Here is a 9290-nt window from a genome sequence, read left to right as displayed (position 1 = left end):
ATAGAAGGAGTTCAATAGAAGCGATGGAAAATATGGGAATGGGGATGGGTAGAAGGGGCTGGGATGTGGGAAGAGAATGGATATGGGTGGGAGGAGGATGGATACGAGGGGATGAACACAAACGACGGGTCTTGACAGCCTTTTTCATCACCCCTTACTTGACCAAGAGGTTTTGTAAACTATTCTTAAGGGGAAGGGGATGTTATATCAATCATAATTGTGGAATATTGTGGCTTTGGTTATAGTGAGGTGAGGACCCAAGAGGGCTTGACGTTGCTTGTGTTAATATGGCCTCAGAGCGATAATTTATAGGAGTAATCCTAGGTTTAAGAGTTAATAACAAGGTGTAAAGGGAAGTCAAGAGGGCTTTAATGGTAAGGTCTTGTAGGGCATAACAAATGAGTAAGCCAAGTGCTAAAAGCTTGAACGAGGGAGCTCGACGAGGTAGCTGACATATGGTGAAAAAAAGAACTCTCAAAGGAATATATGGATGGGTGGTTATGATGCTTGTGATCCCTCTTATGTAGTTGATTCCATCAAACCACCCCCAACAAACAACAGACATATCATCTAGAGAAGCCAAACTATCTGACAAAAAAACACCACACTAAACAAAGCAAGGGCTACATAAACCACATAACCAAAACAAAATGCTAACTAACGTTGCTCTTGCCATGAGAAAAATGAAAAAATGCAGCAAATGAGATAAGATACTAGCATTAGAATTACAATATTCTAAACAAAATCTTATGGGCAACCCACTGTTGTCTATATGCCAACATGGACTTAGGTAGCACGGAATGTGTGTGTAGAGTAGCGAAAAAGCTCCACTTGTACTTGCATAAGGCTAGGAATAATCCCTCTTAGGAATCCAACTTGCATGATCTACATGCAAGTTCTACATATGATTCCTACATGCAGTTTCTACATGCAACTCCTACATGCATGTTCTACATGCAAGTCCTACATGCGATTCCTACATGCATGTTCTACATACGAGTTCTATATGCAACTCCTACATGCAACATGCAACATGCAACTCCTACATGCAACTTGCAACTCCTACATGCAACTTCTAGATGAGAAGAGGGAGGAGGAGGGAGGAAGTGGAGGAAGGAGAAGGGAGGAGGAGGGAGGAGGAGGAGGGAGGAGAAAGGGGAGGAGGAGGGAGGAGGAGGAGGGAGAAGAAGGGAGGAGGAGAGGGAGAAGAAGGAAGGAGGAGAGGGAGGAGGAGAGGGAGACAATGGGTTATAAGGTTGGAGGAGAGGGGTTGGAGGAGAGGGGAGGAGGATTTGCAAGGTTAGGACATGCTTTAAGACGTGGAGTGCAAGGAAGCATGGACACTTGGAGACAATTGCTTGGAATACCAAAGTAGAACTCAACACAATGCCCCAACAGTGGCACCAAATGTTGGCTCTTTCCCAAGGCTTCTGCAGGAAGAGCAAGGTATTCTCTGTATGCAAGGTTCCGAGGCTTTTTGTCACCTATAGATATATCGGTGTCGTCGTTTGTAGTATAAATGTAGATTAGGACCTCGGGTCGTATTCCGATGAGAGACGTAGGCTTAAGTGTGGTAAGCAAACATAGTGCATGCATGTGTGAAAGGGACGTGCATCATCATGATTGGGGTAATGAAGGCTTTCACCCTTATTGGGGGTTAAAGGGTTTAGGAGGAGTTTGAGGGTTAGAGGGAGGTTCAAGGTTTAGAAGGAGCTTCTAAGGTTTAGAAGAAGTTCTAAGGTTTGGAAGAGTTTCGGGGTTCAGAAGAAGGATCCAAGGTTCAGAGTAGAGTACATGGTGGAGAACTCGTCTCCCTCGTAGATCATAGAGGTCAAGGGTTGAGAGACTAAGGGTTTAGGGAGATCCAAGTCTATAGGGATGGGATATTACTTTGTACCATCATTAAGGAAGCAACCTAATTCCTATCCACAATCCTGGGGGTTAAGTGCGGAAAGAATTGATGCCTCCCACTCCACACATTTGTTTTTCGCTGAGAGTAGGCAGCTAAAGGAACCAGCACTTAGTCATCTTCTTCACACAAAAAATCAATGGTTCATCTGGCCAAAAAAGTAAATTCCACACTTATTGGTTGTAATCATCAATAAAGAGCTACAAAAAAGAGAAATGAGTGTGCCCCAGTCACCAAAACCTATTGAAGAGTTGGACATTCCCTTCTCACCAGCATGGGAGCCATCACAAACTTCTCCTACTATCACATTGGGAAATACAGATACCTTAGAAGAAATGCCTATTTTAGAGGTAGGAATTGAGCGATTGCCCCATATGATGTTGTAGCTCGACGCGCAATTGCAACCAATATATCTCCAACAACAAAAGCAGCCAAAGCCTAAGGCTACATCGGCACCAGCACCACCCATCAACACCATGCCAGTCAATGAGCCACAAGGAGAGCTAGTGTCAAATCAGCAACCTCAAGCTCACATAGTTTCCAAACATGTGTGTGAGGGTTGTCTTTTGGGTAAGATGCATCGGTTTCCTTTTCAAAAATATTGTCCAAAATTCTCACAGAGGAAATTGCAGCTAGTGCACAAATATCATTTGCCATGCCCTCTGAATGTAACTTGGCAAGAGCTCTATAATTTAGATGATCCATTCTCTCATGCCAAAGATGAGTTCCAGTAAGTTGTGAATCTGAAATAGCAAATGCTTCAATAGAAAGTGCATCCGAGTGATAATAAGGTGATAAAGCCCCTTTTTCAAAGTGCCAGTGAGAACTATGGCATTGTCATCACGAAGATCATATACTAGGCATCTGTATCCATCAAAAATCACTCTGAAACCTGAAGTGGCAATTGTTGAAATTGAAATCAAGTTGAGTTCAATTCCAGGCACAAAAAGAGCATTTGTCAAAGTGATAGGATGGCTTGAAATGGATGTGAGGTGCACATCTCCAATTCCTTTTACAACATAGGAAGCATTATTGGCACATGTGACAGTCCCTCCTCCAGGTGCATTAGCCAAGGAATGAAACAACTATCTGCAAGAGGTTACGTGCTTGGAAGCACCACTATCAAAATACCAAGACTGAGCATCATTAGCAAAAAAAAATGCATCAACTTTGGAGGGATCAAAAGAGCAATGGACAGCCCATGCCCAATCATCCTTCAGAGCGTGTGCATGTGAGGCATTTACTGTCAATCCTACCTTCTTCTTCTCTGAAGCAATGTGCTTCCTGCATTTTGAAATTTCATGCCCTGACTTGCGACAATAGTTGCATCTTTTCTTCTTTGACTTATCTGCTGTATTTTGAGATACATTGGAGGAATTGCCATTGTTAGGCACATATCTACGCTTGCCCATAGGCTTGGAATCTTTGCCTTTTCCTTTTTGCTATGAATCAAATGCATGATCAGGAATAGTAGCTTGCCTATTAGCACGACTTTGCTCTTCCTGCAAAAGCAAAGTGACTAATTGATCAAATGAGTAGTGATACATATCCATCCCCTTCTTCATTTTTTCCCTTTTTTGACACATACATATCCATCCCCTTCTATCCATCATATTTCCACCCATATCCCTTTTCCCTATACATCACTACAATTAGACCCTTTTTTGACCCACTTGATTGATTTTGTTGGACTTAATTTTTGAAAGAAGGTGACACCTATCAGTAAAATTGGCTATAATTTATCATTGTGGCAGAGTGTCAATATAACCTCAATGAAAACATGGATATAAGGGGAAATAAAAATGTCGATATAAGCATCTCTAAAAAGGACTATAATAGCATCAAAAAAACAAATATTTTTTTTGTAAAAGGTATTGGAATAAGGACCAAAAATTCAATTGGAAGCATCATTAAAACATTGATAAGTCTCTCGAATTAGAATCTCTCCAATTTCAATTCTTTTTCCTACTAATAAACATACAAGTTATTGTGTTCAAATAAAGAAAGTATTTTAATTAAGTGAAGATTTACATGAATCTTCAAATTCCAACCCTCAAATTTCACTTGGCTGTCACACTGTTCTGTAGACAAACATTGGACTAGGGAAGTTAAGACATGGCCCAAAGGATACACATGTAGGATCAAATATTCACCCGATATACAAGATACTCATTGAACATCTGCACTATCCACAAGCTGATTATATATAGAGGTACATGTATTTTCCACATGGAGGTGACTACAATCTAGTAGAGTATGTAATGCGGTCTCTTGCCTCTACCTCACAAATCTCCAATCTCACAATTGACACCCCATGCCATGACCTCGCACTACTCCAACCTACCTACACCGCTCCCACAATTTCTCCTTCTATTACAACTTTTGACTATTAGTCCCATATTTGTCTCTTCCATTATATGAATTTTGGCCATCCATTGGACCACATCTATGGTAGCTCTCTCTTTGCACTTCCAGAGCACATAGAGCCAACAAAGCTTCTACACCAAATCCCATTTCCTTCCTCATTCCATCCACCTAATTGATCAACATGCATTCTGCTCCTCACTATAATCCATGGGAAAGCAAAATGGGTAGTATGATGAAGAGGGAAAAGCTCTAGGGAAGCTCTAACATAAATTTTGCACTTTGAGATAAGACATTTGGACACGGAAAAGGTTGAAAAAGAGTACCAATTCTTAGTGGAATTAAGAAATAATAAGCTTTGAATAATACAATCAAGAGTTTTTAGCAGCTTGTGTAGCAATAGTTTCAAAGTTTTTGGATGAAACTCAGACCACCATGTTGCTTCAAAGATCTTACACTTTGGACGTCTTACATCGATGCCCTCTACAATTTTCCTAACTAGCAAATGCCATACCTAGACAACATCCATTGCCCTCTACAATGTTCCTAACTAGAATATGCCATACCTAGACATCATCCATTGCCTTCTACAATGTTGCTTACTAGCATATGCCACAACATTTGTTGCACCACGAACTCCACATTATTCACCACATCAATCATCATGAAGAGGCCATCAACAAACTACAAAATCACAAGACCAAGGATCATGGTTGTCTTTGAGCAAAACTCGTAAATCATGGTTGGGGATTTCTCGTTGTGGTCTTTGCCAAGCTACTAGGCCATCAATACCATTATCCTAATCCACAAACCCCATGGGTGTAGGTAGCTACTAGGCCATCATACTGACCCACTTTGATGACCAAGTTGTATGGTTCAAATGAGTTGAAAATCAAGTATCTAGCTTCATCTCAATGTAGGAGTCTAGGGTCCCCAAGAGAATGGTGCAATAATTAATTTTGGCATCATACATGTGGCACTATGCCACTTGTCACTCGAGGACGTAATCTAGTTCTAGAGTTTAGGGTTTCCTACAAAGCTCTTTTTTTTTCCTTTTGGGCAGAAGAAAGATATTTTATATTATCATGAGTAATTTTTGTACATCATCAGAGTTCATCCAAAAGCAAAAAGCTGTCCTAAGACAAACTTAACCTCTTAAAAAAAGAGAAGCAGCAGCCAAAAACAGTAAAGTCCTAAATAGTTGTTGAGAGATGTATGAGGAACATGGAAGGAGAAGCTAGTAGATTCTTCATTGAGGCCTTCTCTGAGATCAGCAGGGTCAGCAACAGGAGCAGAAACAGCAGGAACATGGGTAGGATCTAAAGACATCTCTTCAGTAGTAGCATGAATCTAAGAGGAGGTAGCACCATCAAGTCTTTGAGTGGATGGGAAAAGGTTGGAGGGGCCAAAGCTCATTGTTTCTTTGTATTTTAAAGTTGTATATGCTGGCATCTTCGCACATTTTGACTAAAGGTCATATGTCTCATTGGCAAGAATGGAGAAACAATATAAGGCCACTTCCAACATGTGAGTAAAAAATCCATCCTTTAGAATTATCTAGTCAAAACAATTGTTCTTTATGAAAGTTCACCATGAAGCTGGCATCCCCGACACAGTTGGACCAAGGGACAAGCATCATTAGCAAGGATGGAGCGACAACTCTTCTAAGACCACTAAAAATGTTTGAATACAAAATGCCAAAGCAAGACTTCACTATGGGAATTGGGTAATGAAACAAATGATTTTTATGTTGTGCGTGGTGGTGATTTTCTTGGTTGCTCTTCATGCATTGAAAAGATTAAGAAACTTTGAAAGCTATATTTTAAATGGCAAGATATCCAAGATGGGAGATCCAATGATAGTTAGAATATGAATGATAAGATACCTAATCTGGTAAGCATTGATATTTCATAAAGGCAGATTTTGCTTAAGTAGGTCAAGATTGCTTTGAAAATTGAAGATCCTGTATCACATTGAATGCTAGGAAGTGTGCAAATCATCTTGCTATTTACAAACCTCCAATTTGATTGAGGTTAAAAAAGAAACATCTATGTCTAGTACTATATGGTTAAGTTTTCCTACAATCTTCTTTAAGTTCCAGGACTTTGATGTGAAGTCAAGATTCAGTGTGTTGTAAAATATATATTCGATGAATCCATTTGGAGATAGAATTGCCAATTCAAAGAGAACAATTCTCCTGCTCTATTTATGAGGATGTAAATACCTTGAGGGGGGAAGTATGTTACATCCTTAGCTAACCATGAGTTGTCAATATTGCCCAAGGTTTAGGGGAGATCCTAGAGGGGGAGACTATCATCTGAGGGTGGTAGGCCCTAGGGCTAAGGTTAGGAAATACCATCTGGATAAGAGATAAAAAAGGTAAAAAGCATTCATGATATATTTAGCCATGGCCTAGGCTATATATTGGCATGAGGACTTGGGCCATGCGCATTCATTGATCAATACTTGGATTGTGGACCTTGTCCATAGGCGCTAAGTAGCAAGCTAGTCTAATGTGTCCCTTGTGAAGGGGATGTCCATGGTATGGGGTGCAAATTTCTACTAGGCTAGGGTCAAGACAGAGACCTTACCGATGACCTCTTTGTTGCCAAGAGGTGAGCTGGACGAGTTCCATGATTGGGTTGTGAGTCTTAGATGGTGATTCATATAGTTTGATTCCTAGTCTGTGGCTTGATGAAGATGATCATGCTAGCTAACTCTAGAAAAGTGTCGAATTAAAACATGCCAACGTTTACCACATTGTCAATATCACCAAAATCCAACTAATGACTGTAAGAAATAAACAACTCTCAATCTTAACATTTGAGTAGTTGTATTCAACCAATTCCAAGTGCTAGAAGAAGCTATACAATATCAAATCTATCCTGCAATGACGAGATAGCAGTGAAAGAAGCAACAAAGTCTCTATGATGAGAGCAATAACCTACATTCAAGACAACTTCCAACAAATATGTGGAAAACTCGAATGATTTTGATATGGAAGGGTAGAGCTTTGTAGGAGAACATATTGCCTTAAACAAGTCAGTAAACAAGATCAATGTATTAAAAACAAAATGTATTTAAGAGGGATCCAAAAAGTAACTACATGGCCTCAATTTCATCTTAAAGGCCGAAAACTATGTATAGCATGCTAGTGGGTTGCTGTGTTAACACATTAAAGATGATGAAGGAAACAATCTTTTAATGGATGAGTTATGGCCAGATTCAAAATTCAGCTTGCAAGAAGCTTGGCACAACAAGAAAACCTTAAGGGAGCAAGAGAGCATGCAAGCCACCAACAAGGTGAGAGCTAGGAGGACTCTAAAAGAAGGAAATAAGTTGGAAGCTATTTGTAGAAAGAAGAAAGTTACAAAAGACTAATAAATCAAACGACAAAAGGTGAAAAATAATTAATTAACTTTGATTACTTGATTAAGATTAATGAGTGGATTAATTGTGCTAACCTTAGTTTACGCATCGAGATACCACAACTTGGTACTAATAGTAATCATGGGTCAACTCGACTTCATCTCACAAATGCTAGGCAAGATAGGACATAAGCCTAGGGCTTCCCCACAACACCACAAAAGGTCTAAGGCTATATACAATTTGTGCCTTGCATGCTGTGGAGACTATAAAGTGCATACTCATGGGATGCCTTAGGTTTCATGAGAGTAGACATCAATGCCACTCATTTTCAATTAAGGGCTTCTATACATGCATCAGATCCTTACTACCCACAAAGAAGCACGTACTAATGATGGGTTGCCTCTAATACTACAAGACTCAAATTGAATCTCACTACTTGGTTGATTACGGTTATGCGTGTTCAATCAAGGGTTTACGGACATGAGCCAGATCATCAACCAAGCAAACCAATGCTACGCTACTTTTTTTTGTATTTGACGTAACTAAACTCCAATCTAGACTCTTAAGGCTTGCACTTAAACATGATTTCTAAAAGTAACATATCTCACAATACTTTAGAAAATAGGAGTCCAAAGTAAGTAGAGGCTATGGATATCAATACTTTGGGGCCGCTCTCACGAGACATCAAACCAAACGCTCTTTTGCAACACCGCATCAAGCTACCCCGTGAGGCAAACTTGTGTGAGGCCCAAAAGCTCGTCTCACAAAGAAAAGCATGGAGCAACAACAACGAACCTTGAGCATGTTCTTAAGACGCTATGAATCTTGACGAGATCCTCACCAACACTGCATACTAATCATATCATTCATAGACTATACATCACAAATTTTCTTAAACATTTAGGGCATTTGTCCTTCCAGTTTCAGACTTATAACATGTAAGGCATTTTTAAGGGTCTATTAGACACTTCCAATTCCCTTACGGAGGGTAATTTCATCATAATATAACATGGATTTGGTCTTTTAACACATTAACCTTTCTTTATTTTCAATGCTCAAGCCGTCATTTCCACTCTCCCTACCTCCCATGGTAGGTGCCAAGAAAGGGTAGCGCATATCACAAGGGGCATATGGCAAGGGGGAGAGAGGATGAGGAGCTGAGGACTGAGGTGATGAGAGAGCTAGGGGTGGCAGAGCAAGTGAAAGAGCAAAGATGAGAGGACCCCTTTACACACCTCCTCTATCGACAATTTTGGAAACTTGGGAGACCTTCCCTCTGGGAACTATTTCCTGCAATATTGCAAGTTCTTGCAGCCATACAGACTAAGGACTGGCTTGCCATTTACCTTATTATACGCTTTTCAAACTTTTGTCACATTCGTGTTTCTATCATCTAAGCTTCACGATTCTAGCTTGATTTAGCTGTTTGCCTCCACCCTCCCCCCATGATGATATGTGGCTCATTCCTGTCGTTTGATGTCTCCTTTCTCAACCATGACAATATCTGTCTTAATATACGGGAGCTTGTTATCAACTTCGATTTAGTCCAAGCACACCCATTTTCCTTTCAGCCGTGCTTATTCTTACAGTCGAACAACTTATCGTAATGGCTCTCCTGTCATGTTTTTTTTTTTAAATTAAACCTCCT

Source organism: Dipteris shenzhenensis, chromosome 21 (genome assembly GCF_047967505.1).
Source record: "Dipteris shenzhenensis isolate YYH24624 ecotype China chromosome 21, Dip_SZ_1.0, whole genome shotgun sequence".
NCBI lineage: Eukaryota > Viridiplantae > Streptophyta > Polypodiopsida > Gleicheniales > Dipteridaceae > Dipteris > Dipteris shenzhenensis.
This window is presented reverse-complemented; position numbering follows the sequence as displayed.